Source organism: Bos taurus, chromosome 15, assembly GCF_002263795.3.
Source record: "Bos taurus isolate L1 Dominette 01449 registration number 42190680 breed Hereford chromosome 15, ARS-UCD2.0, whole genome shotgun sequence".
NCBI lineage: Eukaryota > Metazoa > Chordata > Mammalia > Artiodactyla > Bovidae > Bos > Bos taurus.
The window spans coordinates 8,708,923-8,731,256 of NC_037342.1; positions in this window are offsets into that span (position 1 = coordinate 8,708,923).

Genomic DNA, 22,334 nt, shown 5'->3' on the forward strand with positions numbered 1-22,334 from the left:
AGGTCTCCTGCCTTGGCAGGTGGATACTTTACCACTGAGCCACCTGGGAAGCCCAGAGATAATCTATATTTTCTTCTAAAAGTTGTAGATATGTAAAGTGTCAGTACTTCAGAGATGGCTCTTATGCCAAAATCAGAGAAACTTGTTAAAACTGGTAGGGAAAAAGTGGGACCTGACAGTTAGGATATCTGAATCAATGCACTAGGAAACCTTGAATCCCTAAATGCTCCTGAATCCTTTGACCTACAAAAGTGGTCCACTCATCCCTGTGGAATAAACAGCCCTCCTCACTGCTTGAAGACTGTACAAGTGTCTCAAAAGAGGTCAATACCTTGAATGACAATTTCACTTCTCCTTAGGAACTGATCACTTCTGACCACCAGACAACAAGTTACGCCAAATCTTAGCATAAACTAATTATTGGGTTGGTCAACAAGTTCATTCCATTTTTAAAGAAAATAAGACACATTTTTAATTTTTATGAAGAATTGTATTGAACAACATATTCACCATTTTGTTCCATATATTCTGCAATTTTTCAGGCAACTTCATAATTCCATCTTCCCAAAACATTTTATCTTTTTGAGCAAGTAACTTTTCCAGGTGACTTTTACAACCTTTCAGGAAATTTGAATTTTTTTCCATTAAGAGAATTTTGTAAAAACCAAAATAAATGGCCTTCCAAAGGTGCAATATCTGGTGAATACAGTAGATGAATCAGAACTTCCCAGCCAAGCTGTAACAGTTTTTGCGTGGTTATCAAATAAACATGCAGATTATACATTTTCTGTTGACTAATTCCAGACACCTTTCATTGAATACTGCTTTCATTTGGTCTAATTGAGGGGAGTACTTGTTAGAATTAATCATTTGGTCTCCTGGAATATCCCTTGGAAAAGGAAATGACAATCCACCCCAATATTGCTGCCTGGGAAATCCCATGGGCAGAGGAGCCTGGCAGGCTACAGTCTGTGGTGTTGCCAAAGAGTTGAACATGACTTAGCAACTAAACAACAACAACAACATTTCTGGAAGGAGCTCATAGTAGAGGACTCCCTTCTGATGCCACCATATACACAACTTATCTTCTTTGGATGAAGACTGGCCTATTTGGTGTGGTTAGTGGTGGTTCATTTTGCTTGCCCATGATCTTTCATGTTCCACATTATTGTATAATATCTATTTTTCACTTCCCATCATAATTTTTTTAAAAACTGAATGTTTTCATCACATTTAAGTAAAGAAACACATACAGAAATATGTTTAAAAAGGTTTTTTGCTTAATTTATATGGAATATAAACATCAAAGTGATTAACATAACCAAGCTGGTGCAAATGATTTTCAACACTTGATTTGGATATTTTGAGTATGTCTATCATCTCCCATGTGGTATACTGATTGTTCTCAATTAATGTCTTGATTTAATCACTGTTAACTTGAACTTGTCTACTGGGCTGTGGAACATCATCCAGCTAGAAATCTCAAGCACAAAACTTTATGAATCACTTTTGACATGTTCATTTCATCACAGCACCATCTTCACATTGCACAAACCTCTTTTTATGTTTTTACCTTTATTGGCTAATAAAGCATAAAATGCAGAAAATGTTGCTTTTTTCCCTTCCATCTTCAATATTGAAGTGACTGCACAAAAATTCACCAACTTTGGTAAGTTTTTAAAATGTATGCTGATATGACAGCTGTCACAATATGATGCAATAAAATCATTTCAAATGAAGTTTAAGACAACTAAACACTACTGGAGCCATCCTACAGAAAATAAAAAGGGATGTACCCTTTGCCCAACCCAATAGATAAATGCTGGGACTGCTAAGAGAGAGAGATTATACACCAAAAGAACTACAGTACCTGGTTAATATAAACTAGCATGAATAAGGAGTTAACCCTGGGGGTGGTGAATCACTGAGACAGAATGTAAAGTTGGCTAAGGGGAGAATGTCCATATAGAAGCACTCTGCTGTAACACAGGATTTAATATCCTGGCTTTGACCCTGAGTGATTGCTTTAGAATGTTACTGAGATGGCTTTTGAATGCTTATACAAAGTAGTAATTCTCATAAATGAAATAGAGATGCCAGAACTGCCACAAATAACTGAGGAGGAAACAATTAAAACACTCAGAACAATAGGTATGCTCAATTGGACTCATTATCTGACAGTGTTCCTTTAAGAGGATCCAAAGTTGTTTCATTTTCCAAGGTGATAAGGAATGTGCTAGCAAGAGGGAAAACACAATGTTGAAAGGCTTCAAAATAGATCAAGTCATAGGAGATGCTATTACAATAGTGGGTTCCTTAGTAACAATGTGGGGGTGATAGGACTTTGTAATAGTAGAGAATGGGTAGTAACACTCCATTTTCATAATCAGGGTGAGCCTAATTACACTAATGGGCAGCAAGGTTAGAATGAGAATTCAGATCAGATCAGATCAGTTGCTCAGTCGTGTCCAACTCTTTGCGACCCCATGAATTAAGGCGTCCTAAATTGAGGGATATTGTTCCTGTTTCTTTTTGTGCCCATCTTTGCATGAAATATTCCCTTGGAATCTCTAATTTTCTTCAAGTGATGTCTAGTCTTCTCCATTCTATTGTTTTCCTCTATTTCTTTGCATTGATCATGTGATGAAAGTGAAAGAGGAGAATGAAAAGCTGGCTTAAAATTCAACATTCAAAAAACTAAGATCATGGCATCTGGTCCCATCACTTCATGGCAAACAGACGGGGAAACAGTGGAAACAGTGACAGACTTTATTTGGGGGGGGCTCCAAAATCACTGCAGATGGTGACTGCAGCCATGAAATTAAAAGACGCTTGCTCCTTGGAAGAAAAGCTATGACCAACCTAGACAGCATATTAAAAATCAGAGACATTACTTTGCTGACAAAGGTCCATCTAGTCAAAGGTATGGTTTTTTCCAGTAGTCAAGTATGGATATGAGAGTTGGACCATAAACAAATCTGGGCACCAAAGTGTTGATGTTTTTGAACTGTGGTGTTGGAGTAGACTCTAGAGAGCCCTTTGGACTGCAAGGAGATCCAACCAGTTAATCCTAAAGGAAATAAATCCTGAATACTCACTGGAAGGACTGATGTTGAAGCTGAAGCTCCAATACTTTGGCCACCTCATGCCAAGAACTGACTCACTGGAAAAGACCCTGATGCTGGGAAAGATTGAAGGCAGGAGAAGGGGATGACAGAGGACAAGATGGTTGAATGGCATCACTGACTTGATGGACATGAGTTTGAGCAAGCTCCGGAAGATGATGATGGACAGGGAAACTTGACTTGTTGCAGTCCATGGGGTTGCAGAGTCAGGCATGACTGAGCAATTGAATTGAACTGAACTGAACTTGAGGGATATATGTATATAACACAGAGAATATGGTTTCCCTAGACACAGACAGGCTCAAAGCCAACATGTATACTGCTTAATGTGTGTAATCAAAAAGAGATCAAGAGGGGATGAATAGATAGTTGAGGTCAGCCTTCCTAGTGGTAAATCATGACTCCTTGAACACTTTCCACACATTAGCCAGTTTTCGCAATCAGAACCATAGAGTATGTATGTCAGTGATCACATTCCGTGAAGAAAGATCATCCAACATCAAGCAAGTGTATATAGTTGTGATTCTCCCAGCCTTTCATGGGATCTAGTCATCTTTGTAGGTAACCGGACTGGGGAAAGGAAAATCGTTTTGAGAGTTGTTGGATAGAGTCTTAGTTGATATTAAGACCTGGGGATTCAAATCAGTTTCATGACTTTTCCTATTAGAATAGAGGCACCATGTTTTGTTTTTTTCCCTCACAGATGGGTTTTAGCTGGATTTTAAATATATCCAGTCTCACAATTTTGTCTTTTAACTCTTGAGTCTAGTACAAATATATTTTTATGATTCAAGACATTTCTATTAAATTTTACCATTTTGTTTTGTACTTTAGTTCTGATATTTTTCTTCTACTTGTCTACATTATTCTTATTTTTCCTGATTTTTTAAAAGATCAAGTAGTTGTTTCTTCCTTATCCCATTTTCCCCCCTAAACTATTTTAGAAACAATAAATTCTGTATATTGTTTCATCAATTAGATTAAACATTTTAGTATAATATATTAAAATGTCTAATAATTTAACCTTCTTCCCGAAGGACTTAAAACATTGTAACTCATCTTTTTCTTCCAAATTGTACATTTTTCTCACTAGAATTTTAGTTCCTTTGTTTTAAAGCAAACTATCAATGTTCATTTGGATTTACTCACATATTTGTTTTTTTTTTCTTCCCCACTTCATTTCTATCTTATACATCCTTCTTAGAATTATAATCTTTTGTTTAGAAGTACACATTTATAAAATCTCTTAGAGAGGGTCTGTTGGTCATAAAGTTTCAGTTTTGTACAAAAATGTTGGTGCTTGTCTTAAAGCGTATATTTGCTAGGCACCCGATTCTGGGCACGTGTGCATGCACACCTATGTGCACACATAGTTTTTTAATCCTTTATTTTTACCTATATTAATAATGTGATATGAATATTACATAAGTTTCCAAATAATCTCAAATATGATTTAGTGACTGTTTAATATTCTATTGTATGGGCAAAGTATAATTTATTTAAATCATCTCCAAATATTTATTATGTAGGTAGTTTCCAACTTTTAATATAATAATTAAGACTGCAGCAAACATTCTTGGACATAAATCTTTGTCCTTGTTTCTGAAATTTCCTTTAGAGAATATTGCTAGAAGTAGAATTTCTGGGTCTGAATATCAACATTATAAATTTAATTTAATTTTATTCCTCCCCCATCACACATCTGCCACTGCCTTTGGAATCACTATTTAAATAAAAAATTTTACTTACATCAGATAAAACCTGCATATGATTAAAAAAATCATAGTGTGGAAGGATTAAAAATGCAAAGGAACAGTCCCCTGTTTTATAGCTACCCTTTTTTGTCCACTTGAAGGGTTTTAAATTTTTTTAAGTTACAGTGCTGCTAGTTACATCAACATTTCAAAATAACTTACATACTCTGTTTTGGCACTATTTAATTTATTTCCACTTTGTAATAAAGTGGACACTCTTACACTTTCCTCTCTCTGTTCTTTTCCTGATCATCTTTCACTTTCTGCTTGCTATAATTCTACATTTAAAATTTCAAGAAGAATAATCTATACATTCTGCTTTGTAACCATAGCCAAAATATTCTAGAAGCTGATTCTCAGTGTTGACAACAATAAGATTTACATGATCAGGTCTGTGTAAATGTTGCTTGCTGTAGTATAAGTGGGGTGCTATGATTGATCTGCTTCCTCTTGGTTTTCTGCCTTTTTCACTGTCTATTTCTTCACTTTTGTTGTTTGTTGCTTTATCCTATGTCTATATATGGGAGAACCTCAGAATTTGTTGCTCTGTTCCATCCATTCTCTTCTTCATCTGACTTTTTCTGCAGGCAATTCTATCCAAAACTGTAGATTTAATTCTGTCCAAATGATAATGAGGACTTCCCTGGTGGCTCAGTGGTAAAGAATACACTTGCTAATGCTGGAGAAGTGAGTTCAGTCCCTGGGTCTAGAAGATCTCCTGGAGGAGGAAATGGCTACCCAGTACCATATTCTTAACTGAGAAATCCCATGGACAGAGGAGCCTGGTGGGTTACATGTTGCAGACTGGGGAATGACTTAGCAATTGAACATACACACATACAAATGATAATGAATCCCAACTGTATCTCTTTAATAACCTCATCCTGAGCTCTCAGTTCAGTTCAGTCACTCAGTCATGTCTCACTCTTTGTGACCCTATGGCCTGCAGCACGCCAGGCCTCCCTGTCCAACATTAACTCTTGAAGTTTGCTTAAACTCATGTCTGTCGAGTTGGTGATGCCATCCAACCATCTCATCCTCTGTCATTCCCTTCTCCTCCCATCTTCAATCTTTCGCAGCACTGGGGTCTTTTCCAATGAGTCAGTTCTTTGCATTAGGTGGCCAAAGTATTGGAGCTTCAGCTTCAGCTTCAGCTTCATCATCAGTCCTTCCAATGAATATTCAGGACTAATTTCCTTTAGGATGGACTGGTTTGATCTCCTTGCAGTCCAAGGACTCTCAAGAGTCTTCTCCAACACCACGGCTCAAAAGCATCAATTCTTCGGCACTCAGAATTTTTTTCCATTTCATTATTATATTTACAGAGAGAGAGAGATAAAAAAAAGGTAGACTGTTGAGTTAGAGCATAGATTTCTCTTTGTATGACATGGCATTTCATAACTTTGGCTAAGGGAGATTCTGAAGTAATTGAAAAATAACTTTCAATATATACTCAGCAGTTACATTTCTTCTCAGAGTTTTATTCCAATGACAGATAATTTCAGTGCAGTTTTTAGTATAACTGAAAATGCTGTAGCCATCTAAAACTACTAAATAACTATAATAGTGGTTAGAAAGTGTGAAACAATTTGACTTCCCTTGGACCTGGACTCCTTAAAAAGTATCACAGAAATTATAGCACTACAGAACACTAGGACATTCAAGTATCTTAGAGATAAATCTTACTAAGGGCTTCCAATTACACCTAGAATCAAATTCAAAACTTCTTACTACAGTCCACATGACCCTTCATGATCTAAATCCCACTTAACTTTTTTATTTCACCTCCTGCCATGGTTGTGTTATCATAAGTCACAATGCTATTTTTTCCCCATTATCCCATTTGAGTCTCACACCACCCAAAACGATAGGGACTTTATGTATGAAAAACTAGCTGAAAGATGTTCAGTAGTTTACCAAAAGCTACACATTTTTAATTGAGGTACAACTAGGAATTCAACCCAGTTACTCCACAGTTTTAATTCATAACACTAGAGTATTCTTCATTTAATTTATTGAGGTATCCTAAGGTAGAAAGTGAATTATTAGTCTTACATAAACAAAGGCCCTTGAAGTCTACCTTTTAGAAAATCATTTTTGCATTAGTTTATTCTCTGAGCCTTTGTTTCCTATGCTCTAAAATGGATATGAGTTTTTTGAAGAAAAATAAAGATTGCTTTCTAGATAGCTGGCTAATCAAAAATTAGACCCATCTTTATACTATGATGCAGTAAATTTATCCTGCTTAAGGCTCTTCTGAATAAACCTACAAACCAACTTTTTGGATATTGTCATGGAGGAGACCTGGGTTCTAGTCTCTGATGATCCAGTATCTCTGCTTCTCAGTCTATCCTTGGGCACTGGTTACATGTGACCATTTCTGCTGGTTTAGAGGACTCTTCACTTAGTGTTGTAGGGAGTTTACACTGCTTTTTCCCCCTAATCGACTGTCAGCTCTGTGAGAGTAGCAACTTCAAGACTAGATAAATCTCTGACATTTCAGACATAGCAAAGATCATAAAAGGTGACAGGATTTTTTACCTTGATGCCTTCTGGAGTTATTTCTATTATACAGTGAGAAAATAAGATTACAATTTTAGATTAGACTCAGAGACATTTCAACATTTTTATATAATTCTGTTGGGTAAAAAAAAACAAACATGGATTTAAAAAATTATGGAAGTTGAATTTTTGTGATATTTAACTAGAGTGTCATTAATTTCCCTCATTTTACATTTGGCATGTGATCCCACCACTGAACCATGTGATGTGCAAGAACTGCTGCTGTGTAATGTTGGTTAATGAAGAAAATCAGATTGATGAACTTAGATTTAAAACTAGTCTTTACTATTTACAACTTTAGGCCTCTAGTCAAGATATTTAATGTCTTTAACTCTGAGCTTTCTTATCTGTAAAGTGGAGATAGTAATAATTGATATGGTAGTTAGGAATAAAGCACCCAGCATGTAAAAGGTTTGTGGCACCCTAGTCCAGTAAATCTATCAGTGTCATATTTCCAAAAGCATATGTCCACTTCATGTTTCTATGTTACATTTTGGTAATTCTCACAATATTTTAAAAAATTACTTACTAAATTATTTATTATTATCTTTAATATTACTATTATATTGTTTGGGGACATCTTTGGTGTTACAATTGTATTGTTTGGGGACACCATGAGCTGTACCCTTGTAAGATGGAAAATTTAATTCATAAGTGTTGTATTGCTCTGACTGCTCCACTGAACAGCTAGCTTTTCCTCTGTCTCTTTCCCTCTTGCCAGGCCTCCCTATTCCCTGATACAGCACAATATTGAAATTAGGTCAACTAATAACCCTACAAGGACCTCTAAGTGTTTAAGTGAAAGGAAGAGTCATACACAATTGCTGTAGCCAAACCTGAAAATGATTAAGCTTAGTGAGGAAGGCATGTAGAAAGCTGGGACAGGCTGAAAGCCAGGTCCCTTGCACCAAATGGTTAGCCAAGTTGTGAAAGGAAAAGCTCTTAAAGGAAATTAAAAGTGCTACTCCAGTGAATGACAAGGAAGTGAAAGTCTTATTGCCAACATTGAGAAAGTTTTAGCAGTCTAGATAGATCAAACTGGCCAGAATATTCCCTTCAGCCAAAGCCTAGTTCAAGACAAATCCCTTCAATTTTATGAAAGTTGAAAGTCCTGAGGAAGCTGCAGAGGAAAAGTTTGAAGCTAGAAGATGTGGGTTCATGAAGTTTAAGGAAAGAAGCCATCTCCATTGCATAAAAGTGCAAGGTGAAGCAGCATGTGCTGATGTCGAAGCTATAATAAGTTATCCAGAAGATCTAGCTGAGAAAAATTAGTGAAGGTAGCTTCATTAAACAGAAGATTTTCAATGTGGATAGGATGGTCTTATAGTGAAAGAAGGTGTCATCTAGGACTTTCACAGCTAGAGAGAAGTCAGTGTTTTGCTTCAAATATTTGACAGGCAGACTGACTCTCTTGTTAAGGAGTGAGGCAGCTGTTGACTTTCAGTTGAAGCCAATGCTCATTAACCATTCTGAAAATCCTAGGGCTCTTAAGAACTATGCTAAATCTACTCTGCCCTTGCTCTGTAAATGGAACAACAAAGCCTGGATGGCAGCACATCTGCTTACAACATGGTTCACTAAATATTTACAGCCCAGTGTTGAAATTTACTGCTCAGAAGAAGAGATTCCTTTAAAAATATTACTGCTTATTTACAATGTACCCGGTCACCCAAGAGTGCTTATGGAGATGTATAATGAGATTCATGTTATTTTCATACCTGCTAACACAACATTCATTCTGCAATCCATGGATCAAGGAGTAATGCTATATCTCGGCAAAGTAAAGTGAAAACTTTCTGAAAAGGATTCACCATCCTAAGCAAATTTCTGATTCAGAAGAATAAGTCAAAATATCAATATTAACAGGATTTTGGAAGAAGTTGATTCCAACCTTCATAGATGACTTTGAAGGGTTCAAGGCTTCAGTGGTGGGAGGTGTGGTGGAAATAGCAAGAGAACTAAAACTAGAAGTGTAGGCTGTGTGACTGAATTCCTGCAATCTGTGTGACTGAATTCCTGCAATCTCATCTCAGTTTTCTCAAACTGAAAAATGAGTTGTTTGTAGTCCAACCTTTAGCAACCACCACCTTGATCAGTCAGCAGCCATCAACATTGAGGCAAGACTGTCCACCAGTCAAAAGATTACAACTCACTGGAAGCTCTGATAATTGTTAGCAGATTTTAGCAGTAAAGTATATTTTAATTGAGGTGTATGCATTGTTTCAACAGAATGGTATTACATACTTAATATTAATAGACTACAGGTAGTATAAACATAACTTGTTTATACACTGGGATCCCTCAAATCCCTGTGCCTTGCTTTCTTGTGATTCTTACTTCATTGTAGTGGTCTGGGATTGAACCCACAATATCTCTGAAGTGTGCCTGTAGGCTCTTAATATATTTTATTTCCCTTTTCTTCTCTTTCTTCTGATTTCTATATTGACTTACTCCACCTGTACCTCCAATTTCTGTTTAGCTAGTATTAGGTCATAATAGAAGCTATTAATTGTCCATTTTCCATTCCTCCTTTTACTACTGGAACTCTCAGTGTTTTTCCTCGCATATACTCAAGTTAGAGTTGACCATTCTCAGCATTGCTTACAGCCATGTGTTGCATCTGACTTCTCTGAATCAGTGCATGAGGGTGTAACTGATGTGAAAAACTTCTGGGTCATGTCCTCAAAATAGAGCCGCTAAGCTTCCACTTCCTCTTTCCCCTTCCCACAGGCTACAGTGCAGATGTGGTGACAGTGAGTCAGCTTTGAGCTGCGGAGATGGGAAATGGCAGAGAAGCACCGTTAGAACCAGGCTTTCTGGGTGACCATGTGAAGCAGAGCTTCTTTGTGCCCTGGACTGTTTATCAGTTTAGGTATTTTTGTGAGAAAAATATACTTGATTCTCTTAATTAAAACATGTTTTATTTTGCTATTTGCCAGAGCAGTCAAACTGATATCCTAATTTGTATTAGTATTAACCATAAAAATTTGCTGATATTGTAGGTTAAAAATGTAAGTATATAACTACCCCAGGCCACTTTAGGATTGACTGGATTGATCTCCTTGCAGTCCAAGGGGCTCACAAGAGTCTTCTCCAGAACCACAATTTGAAAGCATCAGTCTCAGCATTCAGCCTACTTTATGGTCCAACTCTCACATCCATACATAACCACTGGAAAAGCCATAGATTTGACTTTACGGACCTTTGTCAGCAAAGTGATGTCTCTGCTTTTTAATACACTGTCTAGGTTTGTCTGACTAAAGTCTGTCTAGTCAAAGCTATGGTTTCTCCAGTAGTTCTGTATGGATGTGAGAGTTGGACTGTGAAGAAAGCTGAACAATGAAGAATTGATGCTTTTGAACTGTGGTGTTGCAGAAGACTCTTGAGAGTCCTTCAGACTGCAAGGAGATCCAACCAGCCCATCCTAAAGGAAATCAGTCCTGAATATTCATTGGAAGGACTAATGCTGAAGCTGAAACTACAATACTTTGGCCACCTTATGCGAAGAACTGACTCATTGGAAAAGACCCTGATGATGGGTGGGGCGGGGTGCGGATTGAAGGCAAGAGGAAAAGGGGACAGCAGAGGATGTGATGGTTGGATAGCATCATAGACTCAATGGACATGAGTTTGAACAAGCACCAGGAGTTGGTGATGGACAGGGAAGCCTGGTGTGCTACAGTTCATGGGGTCACAAAGAGTCGGATAGGACTGAGTGACTGAACTGAACTAGGTTTGTCTTAGTTTTCCTTCCAAGGAGCAAGTATCTTAATTTCATGGTTGCTGTCACCACACAGCCATGATTTTGGAGCCCCCAAAAATAAAATCTGTCACTCTTTCCACTTTTTCCCTATCTATTTGCCATGAGGTGATGGGACCAGATGCCATGATCTTCGTTTTTTGAATATTGAGTTTTAAGCCAGGTTTTTCACTCTCCTCTTTCACCCTCATCAAAAGGCTCTTTAGTTACTCTTCATTTCTGCCAATACATATCTGAGGATGTTGATATTTCCCCTTTCAATTTTGATTCCAGTTTGTGATTCATCCAACCTGGCATTTCTCATGGTTTACTCTGCATAGAAGTTAAAATGAAGAAGATGACAATATACCGCCTTGTTTTACTCCTTTCACAATTTGGAACCAATCTGTTGTTCCATGTCCAGTTGTAACTGTTGCTTCCTGACCTGCATACATATTTCTTTAGAGGCAGGTCAGGTGGTCTGGTATTCCCATCTCTTTAAGAATTTCTCACAGTTTGTTGTGATACACAGAGTCAAAGGCTTTGGTGTAGTCAATTGAGGAGAAGTAAATATTTTCCTGGAATTCCCTTGCTTTCTCTATGATCCACTGTATGTTGGCAATTTGATTTCTGGTTCCTCTGCTTTTTTAAAATCCAGCTTTTACATCTGGAATTCCTCAGTTCACATATTGCTGAAGCCTAGTTTGAAGGATTTTGAGCACTGACTTGCGATCATGTGAAATAAGCACAATTGTATGGTTGAAGCACCAAGATTTTGGCCACCTGAGGAGAAGCCCATTCATTGAAAAAGACCCTGATGTTGGAAAATATTGAAGGCAGGAGGAGAAGGGGATGACAGAGGATGAGATGGTTGAATGGATTCACTGGCTCAGTGGACATGAATACAAGCAAGCTTCGGGAGTTGGTGATGGACAGGGAAGCCTGGCATGCTGCAGTCTATGGGGTTGCAAAGAGTTGGACATGATTTACTGACCCAACCTTCCCCTTCCCTTCCCTTCTCAACGAACTATGGGTACCTGATGGGTCTAGCCAGAGTCTGAACTGGGACAGGCTATGGTAAATGCCAGGTAGTGGGGTGTCTGGACCCAGGGCAGCTGGGAGGAGTCAGAGTGCATAGGACACAACTTTTCTTTTCCTCAGTTGCAGCCACAAGGGAACAAGAATGGAAGGAGAGAGCTTTTAGATATCCTGTGTGCTGTGCTTTTCTGCAAAAGGGGAAGGCTCTCCAGCGTAGACTTTTCCTTTGGGTAGCATTCTGCCTGGGTGGACCAGCTGCTGGACGAAAGCTCCCTGAAGTTGCCCTGGCTTTGGGGAGAGGGAAGAAGCCTTTAGTTCGGTTCTGCTGGCCCTGGCCTGCCTTCTACTCCTTTGGTCTGGACACTAATATTTCTTGTACTTTAAAAAAAAACTTTCCTGGGACCTCTTCCTTCCCTGCTGTTTTTGAGGCCCAAGAGGATCTGTGCTGTTTTCTGTTTTCTGTGTTTATACATTATGTGTGCTGTGCTTAGTTTCTGTCGTGTCTGACTCTTTGTGACCCCATGGACTGTAGCACACCAGACTCCTCTGTCCAGGGGGATTCTCCAGGCAAGAACACTGGAATAGGTTGCCATGCTCTCCTCCAGGGGATCTTCCCAACCCAGCGATTGAACCCAGGTCTCTCACACTGCAGGCAGATTCTTTATCATCTGAGCCACCAGGGAAGCCCATGAATACTGGGGTGGGTTGCCTATCCCTTCTCCAGGGGATCTTCCCAACCCAAGGATCAAACCCTTGTCTCCTGCATTGAATGGCAGATTCTTTACCACTGAGCTACCTGGAAAGATAGATTTATACATTATATCTAATAATAAAGAGAAAAAAAATCAAAGCAATAACAACTAATTCAGGCCCCCAATACTATAGACACTGGGAGTTTAGGCAAAGGCAAAATTCTAAGAGGAATAATAAGTATACTAAGCCCCTACATATGAACCTTCAAGTTGCAAAGTTTCAAAGATAGGAACGTGCTCCTGTGTGCCGCTGTTGTACTGTACTATGGTACTTCTCAAGGTACAGTACTGTATGATTAAAAATGTTTTCTCTAGTTTTTGTTTTTATGTATTATTTGTGTGAAGAATCTTATAAACCTATTGTAGGATAGAACTGTATGGGTGGTTATGTTAATTGTGTACCTAGTTTAACTTTGTTGGATTCATAAACAAATTGGACTTAATGAACAAATTTAACTTAAATCAACCCTGAATATTCATTGTAAGGACTGATGCTGAAGCTGAAACTCCAATACTTTGGCCACCTGAAGTGAAGAACTGACTCACTGGAAAAGACCCTGATGCTGGGAACTGACTCACTGGAAAAGACCCTGATGCTGGGAAAAATTGAAAGCAGGAGGAGAAGGGGACGACAGAGGATGAGATGGTTGGATGGCATCACTGACTCAATGGACATGAGTCTGAGTAGGCTGTAGGAGTTGATGAAGGACAGGGAAGCTTGGCGTGCTATAGTCCATGGGGTCACAAGTTGGACACAACTGAGCAACTGAACTGAACTGGACTTAACGAACACATTCTCAGAATGGAACTCATTCGAATGTAGGGGATTTACTGTGCAACTAGTATAAGAGAAACTCTTTCATATAAATTGATAGAAGTTGCTATGTAAACTAGCATAAAGTATCATTCAGGATAGACAATAGGTTTATAGTCTTTGGAATATTAGAACATCCTGAGTCCCTGTCCTATATGCATGTCTATAAACATTATAAGTGTAAAATATTTTAATAATGATATAATTTTTTTCAGAAAAGCACAAAATCATAAGCATCAGGCCTCGGGCTGTTATTAAATTATTGGAAAAGAAGCCTTTCTATTTACAGCAGATCAGATCAGTCACTCAGTCATGTCCAACTCTTTGCGACCCCATGAATTGCAGCACGCCAGGCCTCCCTGTCCATCACCAACTCCCGGAGTTCACTCAGACTCATGTCCATCGAGTCAGTGATGCCATCCAGCCATCTCATCCTCTGTCGCCCCCTTCTCCTCTTGCCCCCAATCCCTCCCATCATCAGAGTCTTTTCCAATGAGTCAACTTTTTGCATGAGGTGGCTAAAGTACTGGAGTTTCAGCTTTAGCATCATTCCTTCCAAAGAAATCCCAGGGCTGATCTCCTTCAGAATGGACAGGTTGGATCTCCTTGCAGTCCAAGGGACTCTCAAGAGTCTTCTCCAACACCACAGTTCAAAAGCATCAATTCTTTGGTGCTCAGCCTTTTTCACAGTCCAACTCTCACATCCATACATGACCACAGGAAATACCATAGCCTTGACTAGACGAATCTTTGTTGGCAAAGGAATGTCTCTGCTTTTGAATATGCTATCTAGAATTACTAAATCAATACATGCACTATCAATGAAATGGTTCCTGAGGTCATCATTTGAAAAAAAGAGAAAAATTTGCTTTGCAGGGGACAATTGGCAATGTCTGACGATATTTGTGGTGTCACAGTTTGGAACTATGTGTCACTGATATCTAGTGGGTAGAGGTCAGGGATGCTGTTAAGCATCCTACAAAGGACAACTCCCCATAATAAAGGGTTATTGACCTCAAAGTGTCAGTAGTGCCAAGGTTGAGAAACCTTGGAATAAAACCATCATAGAAATTACAAGGAACAAGAGATGGAGGAGAGTCATAACAGGAGCTGCTCAAACCCCAGATCCAGCTCTTTTCAAATTCTGGATGTTTTACTTATGCAAACCAATAAGTATCATCACTCCCATCTTACTTCCCCACATAAGCCAGTGTAAATTTGGTTTCTGTTGATTGAAATCAAGAGTTTTCAAAAATTCACCCAGTTTTTTTAAACATAAACATTTATTGAAAGATATTTTCCTCATCTCTAACTTTGGTTGATCTTTGGTTGTCCTCAAGTAGAACATTTTGCTTGTTGGATGGTCAAGTGTGTTCCTCTGGAGAACATCTAATAAGTGGCTTTTTACTATAGTTTGTTGATGAGTTTTGCTTGATTTTCTTAAACATAAGTCTATTCACTAACTACTAACTGCTACTGGTGGGTGAGTCAAATGGGAATTCTATGAGAGAACGTTGCCTGAGAGGCTTAAAAAATAAGATGGACGTCCCTGGCACAAGGAAACTGGGATCTGTAAAAATTGCTGGCTTTGAGGTGTGAGGAGAATGTTGTGGACTGAATTGTGTAACCCCTCAAAGACGTTGGAATCCTAACCCCCAATCCCTGGGACTGTAACCTATGTTGGAAATAAGGTCTTTGCAGATGATCAGTGAAGATGAGTTCATTACGGTGGCTCTAATCCAATGTGACTATGTCCTTTTAGAAAAGGGCAATTTGGACACAGAGATAGATGCACACACAGGGAGAATGCCAAATGAAGATGAAGGCAGGGATGTAGTGATGCATGTATCAGTGAAAGAATGTCAAAGATTGTCAGCAAAACACCAGAAGTTAAGATAGAGGCATGAAACAGATTTTTCCTCACAGCCCTCAAAAGGAATCTACTCTCCTGACACCTTGATCATGAACTTGTGGCCTTCAGGACTGTGAGCCAACAAATTTCTGTTGTTTAAGCACCCAGTTTGTGGTACTTTGTTATGTAAGCCATAGCAAGCTAATACAGAGAAATCCTATTTTCTCATTGGTATGAAGACACTAACATTTATCTCCTCTGAGAACAAAGGGTTCAGTTGAATACTGAATACTAAGTGCCCTTGAACCAGTTCTGGAGAATATTACATTTATAGTTCTAAGGAAGGTCTATTATGACTACACATTAGAAGTATTTTAAATTAATTCTTTGAATATTTAGATTTATTTATTAGGTTTCAGCACACTCAAAAGGTCATTGCATATCTTTCTTTTATTTCTTCATTTCTGTTATAATCATATGCTATACTTTACTGATTGGAAATTTTAACTATTAAATGAAAATCATTCAACAGGAAATTGTTCATTTAATTTAGATTATGTATTTGTGTTTGGAAATGTCATAAAATACACAGAAAGAAGGGCTTCCCTGGTGGTTCAGTGGTTGGGAGTATGCCTGCCAGTGCAGGAGACATTGGTTTGATCCCTGTTCTAGGAGGATCCCACGTGCCATGGGGCAACTAGGCGCATGTACCACTACTACTGAGTCTGTGCTCTAGAGTCTGAGAGCTGCAGCTACTGAAGCCTGAACACAGCAACTACTAAAGCCCACGCACCTAGTGCCCATGGTCTGCAACAAGAGGAGCCACCACAGTGAGAGGCCCACACACTGCAACTAGAGACAGGTCCCAATGCGATAAAACTAGAGAAAGCCTGAGCACAGTGAGGACCCAACACAGCCATAAATAAGTACACTTAAAAATACATACACAGAAGAAAAGGATCAGTTTGTTAGATTGGTAAATATCTTTTTATAGGTTAAAAAATCTAAAATCAGTCAGATAAAAATTATAGATAAAAACCCAGTTTAGGGTTAGGGTTAGGGTTTAGGGTTAAGGTTAGGGTTAGGGTTTTCTTGCTTGGAAAGTGTTGAATCCTTCAAGAGTGAGTGTTTAAGCTTTGGCCAGTATGCCAATTATCTATTTATTGCTTCTCATCTTCACAGTCATCCTTCTTACTCTGAAACTAGCTCTGGGATAATGGGTGCTGCTGCTGCTGCTAAGTCACTTCAGTTGTGTCGACTCTGTGCGACCTCAATTCCTTAAACCAGATCTTCTTTATGGTGAGCATGATGCCACCTTCCTCCATAGAGGGCGCTACAGAGATATTGAAAGACGGTGGGGCATCTCTCCCTGGATCCAGAGGCTGCATGGACAGTCAGCTGTGTGAATGTGAAGATATGTGATGGTACCCAGCTCTAGCCTTGAAGCGGTTCGTCTAAAATTGTAGCACTGAGGCTGCCTGGCGATAACCTTTCTGTGGCTCTTGCAACACGATACCATGCGCTCCAGACCACCCGCTCAGAGGGGCACCTTGACTCTCTGTGGTCATATGGATGCCTTCTGTGCCCTGGAAAGTTACTTCCTATTTGAGTAGTTACTGTGGACCAGATTTGGTTTAAGGAATACGAAAACTTTTCTTCCGTCCAGTGGACAATTACACTCCAACAAATTCTGAATCTTCTCCTTGGGAGGTACATCCATCCAGGTTTGACCTTCCTAGGGAATTTTCTATCAGTCCTAGAGTATCCTGTGGAGTTTCTTCTCATCTTATAGTATCTCTTTTATCATTGCTTAATGATTTTTATATTAAAATTCTCTATATCCTGTTATAGTTTTTAATCTCATGTTTGGACCTGGTTTGAAGCAGTTGAAAAAAAAATGGGGGAATGTTGTAGAGGTTTCAAGCATTATATTCTTTGGGGGAAGAGTTAATTTGAATAATCATTTTTAATTTCTTCCCAAATCAAGCTTCTGAGCCTTCCTTTTTAAACAATGGAAACAAAATCTTGCTTTGAGAGAACCATGGCTAGCAGTTGTTAATAGCTTTATTTACTGTGACCACAGCAATCATCTCTTACTAATGATAATTAATTTGAAAGACTTAGAGGATTGATTTATTTAATGAACATACAGGTAATTGCAAATTTCTTTCCTAATGACATAAGGGAAATGAAGCCTGTTAACATTTAAAATAATTTGTAATGGACATGTACATCCTTTAGAAGAATAAAATAGTCTCATCAGTTCCCTTACATTTGAAATGAATATTTTAGTTGATCACTTTTTCTAATTACTAGAGCTTTATCTGCACATATGATATGAGTTAACTGGCATAGGAATTATTTGTTCACTTCAGCCTCCTTTAAAATATAGTCATGTGGGACTTCCCTGGTGGCCCAGTGGTTAAGACTCCACTGTCCCAATGCGTGGTGCCCAGATTTGTTCCCGGGCGGGGGAACTAAATCCCACATGCCGCAACTACGAGTTCACATGTTGCCACCAAAGATTCCGTGTGCCACGACTTGGACCTGGTGCAGCTAGTTAAATAAATAAATACAGTCATGTAAAAGCTGGATTTAAATTAAACGAGCTGCTACTGTGTACCATGTGATTGTCTACTGTATTTGAGGCTTGCATCAGTATCTGTTGCTGTAATAATGCTGAATTACATGCACTCCCAAAGCAGTAGTTTTAAACAATAATCAAATATTTAGATCCTAGGTCTATTGGTACTTTTGGCTGGACTCAGCATGGTGTGGTATTGACTGACCTTGTTCATCCATCTGGGAGTTGACTAGTTATTGGATGACTTAGGATCGATTGACCTAAGGTTACTCAGCTTTGTTCCATTTGTTTTTATTCTTCTAGAAGGTACTGAGCATGTTCTTAGGACAATGGCAAATAACAGGAGTGAGAGTAAGTAGAAAGATGCGTGTTTTTCAAGTTTCTGTTTGTGTTACACGTACTAATAAACTTTATGTCAAAGCAAGTGACACGGTGTACTTGTCACTTGCTAGGGCTTCCATCACAAAATACCACTGACTCAGCGCCTAAAAAATCAGAAATGAATTTTCTCCAGTTCTGGAGACCAGAAGCCCAAGGTCAAGGTGTTGGCGGTTTGACTTCTCCTGTAGTCTCTCTCATTAGCTTGCAGACAGCTGTGCTCTTGGCATATCCTTGCATGGCCTTTCCTCTCTGCACTTGCATCTCTAGTGTCTGTGTGTCTGAATTTCTTCTCATAAAGATACCAGTTACATAAGATAAGGCCCATTGTAACAGCCTCATTTAATTAGTGTGTGTGCTCAGTTGCTTCAGTCATGTCAGACTCTTTGTGATTCCATGGACCACAGTCCACCAGGTTCCTCTGTCCAGGGATTTTACAGGCAAGAATACTGGAGTGTACTGCCATTTCCTCCTCCAGGGGATCTTCATTTAACTTAATTACATTTAAAGAAGGCCCTATCTCCAAATACAGTCACATTCTGAGATACTGGAGTTTTAACATATGAGTGTTTTCAGAAAGGGCATAATTCTATTTGTACATCATGAACCAGCCAGGGTCAGCACGGAAAGCCGTGATATAAAAATATGCAAAGAACTGGGGCTATTATTACCCCCCCCATCTACCGTAACACTAACAAAAGCCCCTCAGTGACATGGTTATTACTTTTGGCATTTTAGAGATGAGGGAAAATAAAGGTCAACTGGATGTGAGTCCCCACATATTTGTTTCTTTCATATAGAAATACATTGATTAACTGAAAGGAAAGGCAAGAGAACTCTTCCTTTTAAAATTTTTCAACCCCTTTATAAGAGTAGTCTTTTTACCTTTTATTTTCTCCTATTTGAATGAGGCAACCTAGTATAGTGATCATGTTGCCTGGCAATAACCTGCCTGAATTCAAATCTCACCTTCAGCACTTACTGGCTATTGTACCTTGGGCGAATTAGTTAACTCTTATGTGTCTTATCTTCCTGAAGCATGAGAATAATAGTACTACCTACATAGTATTATTAGAAGATTAATCTCTTTATATAAAAAGCTGAGAATACTGCCTGGTGGGTAATAAATGCTATAAATTCTTTACTATAAAGATAACAACAACAGCAATCATTATAACCTTTTCTTACTTAAGATGTAAGGTCTATAAAACATAATTCTTTTTTGAACCGGGTGATATTAACTGATGGTCAGAAAGATAAGTAAGCTAAACAGTTCAGTTAACAGCATATCACTTACTAACTGGTGCTCTGTTGCACTACACCAAATATTCCACTAAGAAACTCTCCACTATTGATTAATTTATATTTTTTGCAAGGTTGTAATATTTCAATCTCAATTTTCTGTAAATTCACGAGGGGACAGGCCTATGTTGTCAATCAACTACTTGAAATATTTCCATTGCTTCAAACCGATTTGTCAAATTTTAACTGATTTGTCAGGGAAAGGGATAGTCTACCCACTCCAGTATTGGACAGGGAAGTCTGGCATGCTGCAGTCCATGGGGTCGCAAAGAGTCAGACACAACCGAGTGACTGAACTGAACTGAACTCATTTATCAACAGGTTTTTCTCCTTTCCAAATCATTTAACATACTGAGGTCAGATTCAGATTCTGAAAAAAATCAGTTTCATTTTATTGCTCATCTACTCAAGCCTTCAGTGGTTCTCCAGGGCCAAAAGAGAAATATTCCAATTCCTTATTCTGGCATACAAAACAGTCCACAGAACCACTGCCTCATTTCCCACAATTCCCTGTCGTGATCTGCACTTTCCACCACCATTATTCTGCTCACACTTATCTCCCATATGCATTCCTCTTTTTGTTTACATTTTTCATATAAGAATCCTTTCCCTTATGCTAGCATCAGGATTTGGCACCTATGAGTATTTTAATTCATTAGTTTTCCACATTATGTATGGATTTTCTGTTAGGGAAGATAAAAATTTGCTTTCTAATATTGTATGGTTACAATTATTGGTTATATTAGTTATCAGTTATTAAGTCTTTATACTATGCTTATATAAATGCAACTCTCAGTTGAGTGTCACAGTGCACTATGGTTATGTTCCCTTTCCCTGAAGCTAATAATAATTTTCTTCCTTATTCATTTGCATGAAAGTGAAAGTGAAAGTTGCCTGGTCATGTCTGACTCTTTGTGACCCTATGGACACGAAATTCTCCAGGTCAGAATACTGGAGTGGGTAGCCTTTCCTTTATCCAGGGGATCTTCCCAACTCAGGGATCGAACCCAGGTCTCCCACATTGGAAGCAGATTCTTTACCAGGTGAGCCACAAGGGAAGCCCAAGATTACTGGAATGCATAGCCTATCCCTTCTCCAGCAGATTTTCCCAACCTAGGAATCCAACTGGGGTCTCCTGCATTGCAGGCGGATTCTTTATCAACTGAGCTATTAGGGAAGCCCCATTCATTTGCATAGTTTTCTTAATGCCTATCACTAATTCTTCTCACACCTTTCAAGAGTTTCTTGGTATAATTTTTACCAAAATCAATCACTGTCAATCCTTGATTAGTTCCAGTTTATTTTTCCCTCTGAAACAAGCTCTCAGTTTTCTAGTCTAGTTACATTGTTTTCCTATGCTGGCGGAATAGTTTTTATCTTAGAGCCTCTCTTTGCCGTGTTCTTTTTTTTTTTTTATATGAGGCATATTAAGTACAAGTAATTTCTAAATGTAGTTTTCTTAATTTTACAATAATTGGTGAATTGGTCCCAGATTTTTAACTTTGATCAGTAAATATTGACCACTTTAAGCCACTTTCTTTTTTTAAAACTGAAGTACATTATTACATTATTTACAATGATGTATTTGTTTCAGGTGTACAGCACAGTGATTCAGTTCACAGTGTGTGTTCTTTTTCAGATTCTTTTCCCTTATAGGTTCCTACAAAATGTTAAATATTGTTCCCTGTGCTATACAGCAGTAGGTCCTTGTTGGTTATCTTTTTTATGTATGGCAGTGTGTATATGTTAATCCCAAGCCTAATTTATTTTCCCTTTCCGCCTTCTCCTTTGGTAACCATAGATTTGTTTTCTATGATTGTGAGCCTATTTCTGTTTTGTAAATAAGTTCATTTGTAATTTTTTTTTTTCAGATTCCACATATAAATGATATCATATGACATTTGTCTTTCTCTGTCTGGCTTGCTTCACTTAGTATGATAATTGCTAGGTGCATGTATGCTGCAAAATTAACCAGACATATAGATCAATGGAACAGGAGAGAAAGCCCAGAGATAAACCCACACACCTATCATCTCCTTATCTTTGACAAAGGAGGCAAGACAGTCTCTTCATTAAGCAGTGCTGGCAACAGTGAACAGCTACTTATGAAAGAATGAAATTGAACATTGTCTAATGCCATATACAAAAATAAAGTCTTTTTGTTGCATTCTTGAAATTCCCTTTTTTATCCCTTAGGTCAAGCCCTAGTCATGAAGATTTGGAGTAATTTACTTGTTTCTCTATGCTTCTTCAGCATGAAGGTTGGAGGTGAACAAAATTTTTCTAACATTGAGGGTTCTGAGTCACTAAATTCTGGTAAAGGAAGATTTTACTGCAGCAAATTTTAGTGTTTTTAAAAATTTGTGAACATAATCTCCACTTAACAAAAGGATATTAGCTGAAGCTGAGTCTTAAACATATCATCAAAAATGGC